Here is a 15,386-nt window from a genome sequence, read left to right as displayed (position 1 = left end):
ATGGTTACAGAGTTGATCCCAGTGGAATAACTGCTGTCACCAGCCTTGCAGAGAAAAAGCCATTGACAGTTGGTGAAGTGAGACAGTTGGTTGGATTCCTAGGTTACTATCATCGTCATATCCCAAATTTTGCCAGGCTTGCTAAGCCCTTGTATGAACTGTGGAATTAACCTTCACAAGGAGTCACACCCAAGAATACCACTAGGAGGTCCCCAGACAAAAAGAATAGCCAACTACCATCTGGAGCACCAGTTAGGTGGACTGAAACACATTGGCAATCGTTAAATGAACTGATTGGATATCTCACCACACCCCCCATTATGGCCTATCCTGATTATGAAAAGCCATTTATTGTCCACGTAGACGCCTGCAAGGATGGTCTTGGGGCAGTTCTCTAAGCGCCAAGATGGAGAAATTAGAGTCATCACATATGCATCCCATACTCTCACACCAGCTGAAAAAAACTACCATCTCCATGCTGGAAAATTAGAATTTCTTGCTCTGAAATGGGCAATTACAGAGCAGTTTTGCGACTACCTGTATTACGCGCATAAGTTCACAGTATATACTGACAACAACCCTTTGACATACGTACTAACTTCAGCCAAGCTGAATGCGACAAGTCTACACTGGGTTGGAGAATTAGCAGATTACAGGTTTCAAATCAAATACAGTCCTGGGAAGTCCAATAATGATGCTGACACATTGTCACAACTGCTGTTAAACATTGAGGACTACATACAAACATGTTCTCAAGGAAGTAGCTCTGAGCAGGGGTGGATCCAGGATTTCACTTGAGTGATTTGTACCAACTTAGCCCAAGAAAATTTGGAATTTTAGTGCTCTCAGAATGCAATTTTTCTGCATTCTGAGAGCACTTCAAGCCATACAGACACATTTAACAGCACCTTCTGATCAGGAAGACATAATTCTCTACAAAAGATCATTTTGTGTGTAAACACCTTACAGCCTAAATGTATTTTTGAATTTAATAAAACTCTCCAGTGCTAAATCCTTTAAAACTGTAAAAGGTTTATTTGAATGAAATGATCACCAACCTTTTACACAAGCTTCACTAATGCAATCTTCAATCCAAGCTTCCAGGATGCTTGTGAGAGTGGAAATAACTCTCCAATGGGAATCTTCTCAGTCAAAGAGGAGGAAGAGGAGAAAAAATATCAAGATTTATTAGTGAATATTAAAAGACATCATTGTTGTGAAAATGTAACAGCAAAACTGATCAGTTGGAATCATACCTGAATTTTCAGCCTTATAGATCAGTGTATAAGGTGATGTGGTCCAATAAGCTCAGAATGAGAGAATATGTAAAAACCATTTCAGCTTTTTGAGCACCCAGTGTCAGTGGAAACATAACTCTTAAAACTATTGAAGAATGGGTTTTTGTCCAGATATTAGTGTTAATACAATTGTACCATAGACACCAGTTATGTATCTGTACTGGTCTCCATCAGTTTAAGGATTACATAAATCCTGATGGAACATAACTCACGAGTACTCTGGAAACACTAGTGACTGTCTGGTACAAAATTATTCACTTAAAATATTGTCCATTCTCATTCTCCGAGGATGTAAATTAGCAAATAAATCTAGAATTTGTTCAATGTCTAATTCCATTTCTCTATGGGCATGCATCAGTGCTAATCCATTCAGCCTATCCTGGACCATTGTATTTCTCAAATAAGTCTTCAGATTTCTGAGGGTTGAGATAGACCTTTCACAAGATGCTGATGAAATAGGATGGTTATCAATATTTGAAGTATAGTGTATATATTCACATAAGCACCCTTGTCAATTTGTTCCTGGGTGGCATCTTTGCTGTCAGGGATGTCTTCTCTTCTATCATTTCTCCCCTTTCACATTCTTTCCCACAACAAAAGCTCTGCTGGTAAACCTTCATAATTAGGGATATCCTGTCTGTAATAGTTACAAAATTCCCTAACATTATCCTTCCAAGTGGGGTCAGTAGCCAACAAAATAGAAGGAATCACTGAAAATCCTTTGTAGCACACAAAAACAGCATCTTCAAATCTGGTCTCCAGTTTCATGAGAGCATGGTTGAGGAAGTCTCTTGTAAGATTAATCCTGTGATAGTCTTCAGGGGTTGGGGCTGGTGCATTGTTTCTGTGAACTCTCCTTTGAGTTATCCTGGACGTGCTTGGCTGTACTGAAATACGTCTTGCGAGGGTAACAGCCTCTTCATAGAGAGTATGGTGTCTACTATCAATGTCAGTTTGCATATCTGTTAAGGCTGATTTTAACAGAACAATTTCCTCTTTTGCTTTGAGAAGATCCATTGCTTTCTTTTGTAAACTAACTGTGAGTGGTCTGGTTAAGTCTAAAATGTGTCTCACAATAGCAAGAGTAACAATAAAGGAAAATGTGATTGCATTAATTAAGGCTTGTGCATCATTTCTGCTGGTTTGATTCCAGTTCCCATGGTTAGGAGCATTTCTGTTGATTGAAATGTCTTCAAGTGTAGCCACAACTGGGTAAAGAAGCTCCACGATTCGGTCCATACCATCAATGCGCTCAATCCACCTTGTTCAACACACATTTACCAGAACAAAGTGGTTGGCAGCAGGCATTAATTCTCTAATCCTGCTGATCAAATGCTGCTGTCGCTTTGGAGAATTGTCAAAAAATTTGGAGAGCTTTCTTACAACACCCATCATGCTTGTAACAAGTGGTAATTGGCATCTGTCAGCAACACACAAGTTAAGCCTGTGGTTCGTACAGTGAATGTAAATAGCTTCATCATGTTCAGCCCTAATTAGGGATGAAGCTCCATTCAAGTGGCCAGACATATTGCCCGCACCATCATAACACTGGCCACGACAGTCATCCATAGGAAGACCTAAATCAGTTACAGCACCAGTTATTAATCTGTCATAGCTGCTCCTGTTGTTCCATCCTCACAAAGGTAAAATCCCACAAATTCGTCTCTGACTGCTTTGGTCGAATCGAAAAATCTGATCACCACTGAAAGATTTTCTTTATTTGATGTCAGCTGCTTTGTCAGATATAATAGAAAAATATTTGCTATCCCTGATTTCCTGTGACAAATTATTCAGTATGATAGCGCCCACAGTTTTAATCATCTCATTTTGAATGGTTTTAGAAATATATGTGGCATTTCTGGGTGCAGTTTTCAGGTGATGTTACAGTGTTTGGTCGCCGCTGTCAATTCGAAATTCTAACAGTGCCTGGAAATTACCGGAAAGACTGGCATTTTGTGGATCATCATCTCGTCTACCTCTGAGGGCTATGTTGTTTTTACCACAGAAAATTATTGTTTTGAAAAGGGATTTCAGAATTTCACGATTTCTGTTGATTAGTTGTTGAAGTAAGTTGTTAATCTGCTGATCAATTGGGACCGCGTCTCTTCTCATATTTCTCAGAAAATTCTCCTTTGCAATCACTGCTAAATTATGCATTTCACATTTCCTGCTCGTGTGTTTGGTAAAACGTGAAATGGCGGACATCGAAAGTGTTAGTGAAGACTTGTACAATTTGTCTAGTTTATTCATATTTCGCCCACACTGGACTCCAAACAAAACACACGGTAAGCAAAAGGCACCTTCAAGATATTTAGAGTATGCTAGCCAGGGAAATCTTGTTAGCCAACCCCACACAAAATGGTACTTAGAATTTGAACATTCCACTGACACTGGGAACTCAAATACCTCACCTGGTTTCCAAACATTCTCTATTAACCTGAGCTTGTCCTGGTCTGAATATTTTTTCGTTTCCTTGAAAACCAAGCCAATATTAGTCACAGAGCAGTCCTCCTTTCGGCAAACTGGATTGCCTCGAACCATAGTAACTTGTTTTGTAAATTGAAATCCCCTCTTCCTCCGTAGCAAGTTACTGATGAACTCTGTACTAATCTGAACAAAAACAAACAAAGGACTTTCGGGGAGAGGTTTCCCTTTGTATAGGATTGTCAGTAGTTTCCACGGTAGTTTGCGGCCTGGATAGCCAATCAAAACTGAGTTTGAGTAGTTCGCAAGACAATGTGAGTGTTTCTGGCCAATCAGAGAGGGTTTTGAGTGATTTGTGAAAAGATCCATATACCACCCAGTCCCACTCACTGCGTACACATTTTTTCCAGTCGTGACTACGAATTTTTTTGTTGATCTCAGGAGTATCAAAGGATGAAAGTGCGCAAACAGAGACTCATCAAATTCGCTCGGGAAGGGCTGGATTTGCTGCGTAATCGACAGAATAACGAGATACGACATTTTTTTCTTTGTTTTATTTTGTGTTAAACAATAAAACAAGAAGGATAATTGATTTCTTGAACTACATAAAGAACCTGAGAAATAACAAACACAAATATTTGGAAACATTTGAGTGATTTCTGCAAATCACTTAAACTACTCTGGATCCACCCCCGCTGAGGTTGTACAAGCTGCCATCTGTTCTGTGCGACTTCAAAGCCAAGGCGATCTTCCATGGTTAACGGCCCTGACAGATTCAATAACTGCCATTGATGATGACTACAACAGTCCTAGCATACAGCAGCACATTGACCTTAGGCAAGCTCAAGCATTAGACCCTGTGATAAGTAGAGTTGTGCATCTTGTTAAGATAGGAAAACGTCCCTCAGTAAAGGAGAATAAAGGTGAATCGAGGGAAGTTCAGCAGATGTTACTTACGTGGAACAAACTATCTTTAGGAAGTGACAATATCTTGTACCATAAAACGAGCCTGAATCAACAAGTTGTGTTACTGCGGCAGCTTCGTCTGACCATCTTTAAAGAACTCCATGAAGACATGGGCCACTTAGGCGTAGAAAGAGTATTTGACCTAGCTAAGTCACGGTTCTACTGGCCCAATATGAAGGAAGACATAACACACTATGTTACTAAAGTCTGTTGATGTTTGAAACACAAACCACCTGCAATGAAACAACGAGAGCCATTGCAACCCATCATTACCACAGTGCCCTTTCAGATGGTATCAGTGGATTTTCTCTACCTTGAAGCAAGTACAAGAGGTCATGAATACATTTTGGTTGTTATGGATCATTTCACGTGATACGCTCAGGCTTATGCAACCAAAGACAAGTCTGCAAAAACAGCTGCAGAAAAGATATACAATGACTTCATTTTGTGGTTTGGACTCCCAGAAACAATCCACCATGATCAGGGCGGTAAATTTGAAAATAAACTGTTTTACAACTTAGACAAACTTATTGGAGCCCATCGCTCTAGAACAACACCATATCATCCGCAAGGAAATGGACAAGTAGAAAGATTCAATAGGACACTCCTATCCATGCTCCGGACTCTGCCTGAAAAGCACAAGTCAAGATGGCACGATCATCTGAATAAAGTGGTACATGCATACAACTGTACAAAGAATGATGCCATGGGTTACGCACCATTCTTCCTACTGTTCGGGAGAGAGTTCGGTTCCTACCCAGAGTATGTCAAGAAGTGGAGAAATGCTATGTCAGAGGCGTACAAGATTGCCTCAGAAACTGCAGAGTGGAATGCCCAGCATGGGAAGACCCAGTATGAAAAGAAGGTGCGTAGGATTGTGTTGGAACCAGGTGATAGAGTGCTTGTCCGAAACATAAGTGAACAAGGAGGTCCAGGAAAGCTGAGATCATATTGGGAAAATGAAGTGTATATCGTCGTAGAACAAAAAGGTCAAGACACCCCAGTATACGAAGTCCGATCCGAGTCTGGGACAAAGAAAAGAGTGCTGCACCCAACTTACTGTTACCTTGTACATACTTGCTAGTGGAAAAGGCTGATGTAATACCCAGGGATAAAGACAGTGCTAGACGGCGGAATCAAAAGCCTTCGTCCCAGCTCAGTAAGCAGTTGAATCAAACAACGTGTACGGTCAGTCAGGCACACGATGATGAAGACATCCCATCCTTCACAGCTAACCAACTGTAGGTCGAACATCTGAGTAACACTGATGAACACCCAGAAACAGAAGAGTTAAGTACACAGGATTCTGTGGCTACCGATGGTACTGCTGACCACTTACTGGAAGTAGAACCTGAGCTATCTAGCAATGACTTGCAGAATGAGTACACACCTCATGTAGAACCTGAGCAGTCCCAGTCTCCTACATCTGAACCCATCAAAACCCGACAGCCACAAATCAGAAGACCACCTTCTGTATGATGTATGATGTCCCTGGCCAGCTTTCATTCTATCCAGGAGTAACTACTAACATGCATATGGTTTCAGCTGCACCAAATCTGCCTCCAATGTGGCTAGGTATGGCACCACACCACCAACCACTTTGGTACTGTCCACAGTATGGATTTGCAACTATGCCTTTGTATCCAGTTAGCTGGTAATCACTAGAACAGTCTAGGAGGATATCTAAACCATTACCAAGACACCATGTGAACATTTTTTTATCTTTGTTGTTTAGCGAAAAATAGGACCAAGTGAACATGTCTGCATTGACATTATAAGTACTTTGTGCTATCATTGAAGGAGCAAGGACTTCTGTCCACACTTTTGCAAAGTGTGATAACTTGAAGGTTAGCTGTTTATCGTGCATTCTGTGGACCTGCACAACCCACAGATAGGAAGTAAATTTATGTCTACCAACAGTATTACGTGTAGGATTTGTAGGACTCAGAGATATTGTGAGCAGTTAAGTTTTGAAATGTCACGTAGGACATTTTTTTGAGGGGAGGAGAGTGTGAGGGTCGTGACCCATAATCCCCATAGAGTTGTAACTCCCATAAGCCCTTGCGGTATAAGTGTAATAAACAAGAAAGCACATGGTCGAAAGTGTTGACTGTGTTTGTGGATTAGTTCGCTGTTTCCCACTCGAGACGCTGTCGAGATCCTGCTATGAAGCTCCATTGGCAAGCGACTAACAGCACAAGCGGTTAAAGCGCTACGCAGACCGAGAGTTGGTATCTTTTTTCATGAGTCTAGTTCGACACAATGTCAGCCCTTTTTTCCTGTTAATTTCTACTCTTCTTTTTGAAACCAAAACATTAAAATAGCCTGTACTGTCGATGCTTCTAGTGCTAAAATAAACCGTTCAAGGTCGCATCGAAATACACCTTTAATTAATAACATTCTGTAACACATTCGGTTTCGTCCACTATCAGGAGACGTACAAACGGCTCTTCAGGAGTCAATCGAAAGTGCTTTTAATCAGGTCTCTTACTTTCGTGATCTTACACGTTCAGTGAGCTATCGAGAGAATTGAATATATAAGTGATGCCAATCATACTATGATCAAATGTCACGTGAATCATATCAACGTCAATAAACAATCTATTGTGTCCATATTGTAACATCCTTTCTCTTTAAAAAAAAACAATAAAAATAAAATTTAGACGAACAAAATAAAGAAACGCTAAAACATATAAGATATAACTGTAAGCTTGACAATCATGCAATGTTCAGTAGCACACATAATCTTTAAAACGTTCTGGAGGCCTTCGAACACGTGCAGGCCTCAGGGTCATTGGTGAGGGTTGACACCTGATCCATTTGATTCACAAGTTGGCTCTGGCGGCGGAATGGTCACAGGAAGCGTTTCGGATCTATCAGTTGGCTTGCTCGGCTTTGGGTTGCTTAGCAGAAGCGGTTCATTGTGCTGTTGGATTATAGGTGGTTGCTCTTGGGTCTTTCGAAGCTGTACGCAGTTGCGACGGTACACTCCACCATCTGCTGTTTCAACTGTGTATGAGTGCTGGTCACGTTTCTCGATTACCAGTACTTTGCGCCACTTTTTCTCGCCCAGATGGAGTGGTTTCATCCGCACTACGTCACCCTTGTCGAGGGGATGAAGATCTTTGGCTGGGCGGTTGAAATAGTACTTCTGTCGATCTTGGCGCTCAACGAGTTTTTCTCGCTCATCAGATGGTTTGCTGGCTTGCGGCTGCAGAAGCTTGCTCGTTGCTGGTAGCAGGGTCTTCGTTCTCCGGCTCATAAGGCGCTGGGCTGGGCTGGATCCCACTCCTTGTGTAGGTGTGTTGCGATGGTCTAAGATCGCCAAGTAGGGGTCAGAACCAGCTTTACATGCTTTGCGAAGGAGTCTCTTTGCTGTCTTTACGGCAGACTCAGCCTTTCCATTCGCTTTGCTGTTTCCTGGACTGATGGTGCTATGTTCGAATTCCCAGGTCTGAGCAAACGTAGCAAATTCTTTGCTGGAGAACTGTGGCCCATTGTCGGATACAACTGTATCTGGACATCCATATCTGGCGAAGTGGTTCTTGAGTTTCAAGACGACGGTGCTTGCCTTAGTCTCAGGTAGTTTGTCCACTTCCCAAAAGTTACTGTAGTAGTCGACTGTTACTAGGTAGTTCTTGTCTTTGAATTCGAAAAGGTCTGTTCCCACCTTTTCCCAGGGTCATGATGGTACTTCATGCGGTAGGAGGGTTTCTTTCTGTTGACTTTTCTCAAACGTCCTACAGGTTTCACATGCTTCGACTAGTTGTTTGATCTCTGCAGACATTCCGGGCCAGAAGACGTAGTCTCTCGCTCGTCACAGACACGATTCGATTCCCATGCGCATTTGATCATATTCACATGTTAATTCGCACCTTAGAAATATTAAATATTATTATTATAATTTCATGTGTGAGGAGTGAATCTTGTTTTTCATCTCTTTCCGTAGAGTGGCAGGGATCACTAGTCTTTCTCCTTTAAAGATCAATCCGTCTTGGACTGTTAGCTCATCTCTTAGGCTGTAGTAGGGGGTTGCTTGTACCGGTAGATCGCCCTTGTCATCTGGCCATCCCTTGAGGATTAGGGACTTTACCACCTGTAGTGTTTGGTCAGTGTCTGTTTCTTGCCTGATCTCTTTTATCCTCCGGTCACTGATGGGGAGGGCCTTGACCATGTTTACTAACTCAAATTCTTTGTCGTCTTCGCATCCTACTTCAGGGAGGTACGCTCGGGATAATAGATCAGCTATGTACATCTTCGCCCCACATTCATAGTGTACACTGATGTTGTACTTTTGAAGTCTCATCATCATGCCTTGAAGTCGGCGAGGTGTGGATGATAGAGGCTTCTCGAGGATAGATTCTAGTGGCTTGTGATCGCTTCTCACTGTGACTGGTCGTCCGAAGGTGTACTGATGAAACTTCTCGAGAGAGAACACTATCGCCAACATTTCTTTCTCGATTTGGGCGTATCTCTCCTCAGTATCAGTGAGTGCATGGCTTGCATAGGCGATTGGCTTTCCCTTATGAAGGAGTGCAGCTCCGAGACCCTTTTGGCTTGCGTTGCATTGTATCTCGAGCTCTGCTTTGGGGTCGTAGTAGCTTAGTATAGGAGCCGTGGTCACAAGCCTCTTGATTTCTTCGAATGATTTCTCCTGTTCCTCTGTCCACTACCATTCCACATCTTTTCTTGTTAGTCGCCGCAGTGGTTCCGTAACATTGGCCAATCCAGGTAAAAACTTCGCAAGGTAATTGATGAATCCGTTAAGTCTTTGTATGCCTTCAATGTCTTCAGGCCTCGGCATTTCTTGAATAGCTTTCCCTTTCTCTGGGTCCATCTTCACACCATGACTCGTTAGTATGTGACCCATGAAAGACACTTCTTTTTGCCTGAGCTTTAGCTTATCTCTGTTAAGGGCAATGTTGCGCTCACGACATCTTTTCAGTAAGGCTTGGAGGTTCCTGTTGTGATCTGCGACTGCTTCTTGTTTGCTGTTTCCAACGCCATATACTAGGATGTCATCTGCGATGTTAAGAACACCGCTCAAGCCTTCTAGTGCTTGGTTTACACGCTTTTGGAAGATTTCAGACGAGACTGACAAACCGAAGGGCAATCGGCACCAGCGGTATCTTCTGAATGGTGTTGCGAACGTCGTGAGTAGGCTTGACTCTTGGTTGAGAACACAGTGCCAATATCCTGAACGCAGGTCGACAGTGGAGAAGACCTTGGCTTGAGATAATTCTGGCAGAATTTCATCCAGTACAGGTATCTGGTAAGTTTCTCTTTTTAACGCCTCGTTCAATGGCCGTGGATCGATACACACTCTCAGTGCACCTGATTTCTTAGTAGCGACTGCCAGACTGCTTACCCACGGTGTTGGCTCTTCCACAGGTGCAAGGATTCCTTGTGCGACGTATCGATTTAGTTCTTCCTTCAAGTCATCTTTTAGTGCCGTAGGAACTCGTCTCGTCGGGGTGATGACAGGTTTAATGCTATCGTCAACTTTTAAGTGGACTTCACCGGGAAAGGTTCCCAACGGACGGTCAAATACGTCTGAGTATTGCTTTATGACTTCTTCGGCTGTTATCTGTTTAACTTGTAGCTCATTTTCCTTTGGAGGAGGTGAGGCTGCAATGAAATTTTCATCATGAATGGTGATTAGCCCCATTTGTTGAGCCGCTCTCGCGCCGATCAAAGGTGTTAAATTGCTTTCGACAACGACGAATTCTACGGAGTACTTCTTCCTTGTTCTCGGGTTACGCATGATGAGCCTTGTCATTCCTATGGGTTTCACTTGAGATCCATTCCACATTCGCAGAGTTTTCGTGGTTGGCTGGATTTCGTGACCTGTTGCGTGTTTCACCGGGATGATGTTGATTGATGCTCCACAGTCAATTTGAAGGCTGACCTTTCTGTCATCGATAAGCATCTCAGCGTAAATTTCTTTAGCGTGACGAACAGCATGGACGCCAGATTCTTGAGAATCCATAGCAACTCCAGCTAGAAGCTCGATGTCGCTCTCTTCTGATGACACGTCTTCAGGTTGGTCGGAGATTCCATGGACTCCTCGGGATTTGGATTTCTTGCAAACACTTTTAAAGTGGTTTCGGCCGCCACATCCAGAGCATTTCTGTCCCCAGGCTGGACATTTCTCCTTTTTCAGTGGGTGTTCACCTCCACAGAATAGACACTTCTTGTGAGATTTGCCAGGAGGTTTCAGTGGTACATTCCGATCATTCTTCCCATCGCGTGAGGGGTGTTTATCTTTCTTGCCAGGTCGTCTCCAATCTCTTATTTTATGCACGCTATCGTCCCCAGAAATGGCTTTTAACTGGGTCGCAGTGGCTTCATCACTTCTACAAATATCTATGCATTGTTTGAGGGTGAGACTTTGCACTTACAGAAGCTTCTTTCTTATGGTATTGTTGTTTACGCCTAGAACAATACGATCTCTGATCAGAGTGTCACGCATGCAATCGCAGAAATTGCATGACTTAACTAGATTGCGAAGGGCAGTGACATAAGCATCAATGGACTCTTGTGCTTCTTGGTTGCGACTATTGAATATATATCGTTCATAAGTTTCATTAGTTTGGCCCAGTGTAAACTCGTCAAACTTTTCTAGAACCTTGTTCAGAATCTTCTTGTCGTTTTCATTTTCGAATTGGAAGCCATTGTAAATTTTAAGTCCTTCCGTCCCGACACAATGCAGAAAGAATGCGACCTTGTAGTCCTCTGTTTGCGAGTTTAGCCCAGAAATTAGAGAATGATTCTCCCATACCTGTTTGTAGGATTTCCAAGCGTCTGCCAGATTCCCTGAAGTGTTGAGCTTTCCAGGGGGTTTAAGGCCATGCGCTGGAGAGGACATAGTAGTGTGCGTGATGGGTGCTGTCCCAGTCCCAGCTGTTGCTGTAGTTGTCGTTGAGGTTGCAGCCGTTGAAGAACTTGTTACCATTTTCAGAATGAAATCCTACCACCCGCTGCCACCATGTAACACGTTCGGTTTTGTCCACTATCAGGAGACGTACAAACGGCTCTTCAGGAGTCAATCGAAAGTGCTTTTAATCAGGTCTCTTACTTTCATGATCTTACACGTTCAGTGAGCTATCGAGAGAATTGAATATATAAGTGATGCCAATCATACTATGATCAAATGTCACGTGAATCATATCAACGTCAATAAACAATCTATTGTGTCCATATTGTAACACATTCCATGTGTATTGCCCTTCTATTTATGTTGTTGCCTCAGCACAAGCAGTTAAAGCACTACGCGGACTGAGAGCAGGTATTTTTTGTCGTGAGTTGAGTTCGACATGACTTCAGCCCTTTTTTTCCCTGTTAATTTCTCCTCTTCTTTTTAAATCAAAACATTAAAATCGCCCGTAATGTTAGATTGTCGCCCAATGATAACACTTTGGTTTTTGCCTCATTTACACTTAAGTAGTTACACTTAAGCCATGATTGAAGCATATCATTCTGTGAAGTGAACTCTAGAGCATTTGGATTGTGGTTTGATAAGTATTGCGTTTTATCAACAGCATATAGCCTCAAATTAGCATCAACAACAAAGTAAGTGAGATCATTAATAAGTAAATTAAATAGAGGTGGTCCTAAGACTGACCCCTGAGGAACTCCATGCTTGATTGTTTTCCAGTCTGAGTACGAATTTCCGATCTTAACATGTTGCTTTCTTCCACACAAATATGAGCAAGTGAGACACAAGGCACTGTCAGAAAAACTATAGCCACTCAACTTTGAGAGTAGAAGGCTGTGGGGCACGGAGTTGAACGCTTTTGATAAATCCACTGCAATTGCAACACAATGTTCTTTGTTGGGGACCATTCATTTTTTAAGGGATAAGGAGCTGTGGGATTTGGGGGAGTGTCAGTGGGAAATTGAATGACCCCCCAGCTTGCCAATTTTTTCACATGACCCCCCCTCAAAAGGAATTTTTTCGGGATGAACCCCTCCCCCCACGTGGCCACCTCGAAAAAAATTTACATCTGGTGTTTTATAGATTAATACGTTCAAATGCCACTACACATATCTTGATGTCATATTAACTGTTACATTTCACTTGACAAGTGAATATTTACAAATCTATAAAGAAAGCTGTTTTGCACACATCTCATCTAAATTTCTCAAAAGAATGAAAAGTCAATTTCAGATCTCCTAGTTATTGCTTGTGCTGAGCGTGTTGTAACTGGCCACTTGTCTGCATCTTCCTCGTCTTAAGAAAACTGCCAGAAATCAAAGAACACAAAACGCAAACGGGTAGAAAACAGCATTTGTCACGTGTATCACATCTGCATTGCAAATCCCCTTGACAAAGAGCTTCCAAATTGTCCTCTTTATCCCCCTTCCCTGACAATCCCTGAAGCGTGCATAAATGTTTAAGCTGTGGCAACAATGCTGTTTAGACGGGATGCAAAATTAATCGCTTACCTACTCCAAGCAAACTATTTTAGCAATGTGGCAGGAAGCAGGATGCTTACCAATCTTGAGCCGGAAGTTAGGAACAGGGTGTACTGCATCCTGCATCCTGAAGATTATCACACGGATGATACGAGTGAAGAGGAAGATGATAATGAAGAGGAGGACGACAATGATGAAGAGGAAGAGGAGAATGTCGAGGAGGAAGAAGAGAATGTAGAGGAGGAAAGAGGAAGGAGACACCTTATTTCAGTGAACTGTACTCCACTGATTTCTTCACTGCGTTAAATGTGCTACGGGCAATGTTTTTAAGAGTTTTATTCAAACTATATTAAGGCATTACAAAGTGCCGTATAGCACGAAATGTTTGTGGTAGTTTTGTTTTGCAACTAAAAGTAAGAAAACGATCTCAGCAGTTTAATAGTCGCTAGAACAACATTTCACCAATCAAAAACTTGTCGCTGTTGAAGTGCTGTTATTTGTAGTTGGTTTTGATTGATATAAACGTTGCTAAGAATTTTTCTTCTTACTTTGAAACTGTTTCAGAATATTAAAGATGTTTATATTTCGTGAAAAAAGCAGGAGAATTTCTCATCAGTTTATGAAAACTTCATACCATTTTTTCATGGCTTTTTTATTGCTTGACCCCAACTTTTTCTTCATTTTTTTGGGGCAGCCCCGCTTTGAAGCCATTTTTTCGTGTGCCCCCCCCCCCCAAATCCCACCAGCCCCCCCATCCCAGAGCCTCAGATGACACTGCAAGGACCCGTGGTGATATGTTGTCAGATCCGGTGGCCTTATCAGGATTGATAGAGACTAGGAGATCCTTGATATAGCCCACTTCAATGCTGGAAAAGGAGAAATGCTTGCACTTATGTCTCCATCTGATTTCATTGACACTAGCATGGGTAACAAAGTTACTCTCACACAAAGTTGGTATGTGTGCAGAAACACCGTCTCTAAAGTATTTATTAAATACATTGGCAACTTCAGTGTTATCCCTAATCAATCTGCCCTCCTCCAATAGTTGTATATTTTGTTGTGGAGCACATTAAGTAGGCAATGAGGGTTTGAATTTTTTCCAGAATTCGCCTTGGTGGGTACAGTCAGTTGAAGTGCGAATGAAATATGATTTCATAGATTTGCGCTTTAGGGTAGTAACAATGTTTCTTTGTTCCTTGTAATTCTCCCAGTTATCTTGAGTTCTATTTTTCTTAAATTTCCTCAATAGGATGTTACGCTTTGAGACTGGAGAGGATATTTCAGGCGTGATCCAGGGTAGCTGATCCATCCTGATAAACTTTTTGTGGGGCATGTGTTGGTCCACAACCTCGGTAGACAGCTGATACCAGTGCTCACAGATGTCATCAACATTGTCGTAGATGAAGGCTGAATCCCACAGGATTTTACTGAGATCATCTAGATATTCCTCTCTTTCCAAGTTTTTCATACTTCGACATTCAATGAGCTTAGGTGGAGGTCGCTGGATTTTCTGCTTTCGTATGTTGTAGATTAGATCGTGGTCACTAATACCCAGTTTCACTGTTCCACTTAAGGCAAACCACTCAGGGTTGTTGGTGAGGATGACATCAATCAAGGGTGCAGAGTTGTTGGTTACACGCATTGGTTCAGTAATTGTATTAGACAACGAAACGATCACAGAACTCAGTTAACTGAAAATCTGCTTCAGTATTGCCATTGACATACATGTTAAAGTTGAGATCGCCAATAATGAGCCTTTCATTTTTGATGTTAAACAGTGACTCGGCTGCAGAGTATATAGATTGGAAAATATCTGTTGGCTCATATTTTCTGGGAGATCTATAGCATGCCAGGACAAGGAATCTTGAGTTGTTATGACCCTTCACATCAATACAAATTGGCTCCATGTTGGGTGGCTCCAATTTAAGTCTCCTGTAAGCAGACACCATTCCAGATGTATACCAACAGACCACCACCTCCCTTCTTCCGGTCTATCCTCATGATCCTGTAGCAAGGGTGCTGTAGAAGAGTACTGTCATATGTAGAGTCAAGTTTAGTTTCCGAGATGGCAAGAAAGTCAAATAAGCCTTCATTGAGAAGAAGTTTAGCTTCGTCAATCTTATTCCAAATACTGTTGATGTTGATGTGAGCTATAGATAAATTGAATTTATAATAAGATAAGACGTTGGACTTCAAACTGGATATTTCGTCTGCTTGTGATTCAGTGGAGACCATAGAAGAGTCAATAGAAGAGCTGATTCACGAGTTCAGTGTCATATT

General features: G+C 42.0%; 1 protein-coding gene, 1 long non-coding RNA gene and 1 pseudogene across 2 annotated transcripts in view; 1 reads left to right on the top strand and 2 right to left on the bottom strand.

The window, feature by feature from the left end:
* The window catches only part of LOC149117105 (uncharacterized), a 256,173-nt gene that overhangs the window by 112,453 nt on the left and 128,334 nt on the right, over window positions 1–15,386 (bottom strand). The window lies entirely within an intron of this gene.
* Window positions 1,549–3,839, bottom strand: LOC149117123 (52 kDa repressor of the inhibitor of the protein kinase-like; annotated as a pseudogene).
* The window catches only part of LOC149117120 (uncharacterized), an 11,704-nt gene continuing 10,229 nt past the window's right edge, over window positions 13,912–15,386 (top strand). Inside the window, exon 1 of the mRNA XM_089283573.1 lies at window positions 13,912–15,386. This exon is cut by the window's right edge and continues 842 nt beyond it. The gene's annotated coding sequence lies outside the window, so the exon portion shown is untranslated.

Source organism: Orbicella faveolata, unplaced genomic scaffold (assembly GCF_042242905.1).
Source record: "Orbicella faveolata isolate gen_17 unplaced genomic scaffold, um_ofav_v1 contig_12, whole genome shotgun sequence".
NCBI classification, from domain to species: Eukaryota; Metazoa; Cnidaria; class Anthozoa; order Scleractinia; family Merulinidae; genus Orbicella; species Orbicella faveolata.
The sequence above is the reverse complement of the archived record's forward strand: the minus strand, read 5'-3'. Positions and strand labels throughout refer to the sequence as shown.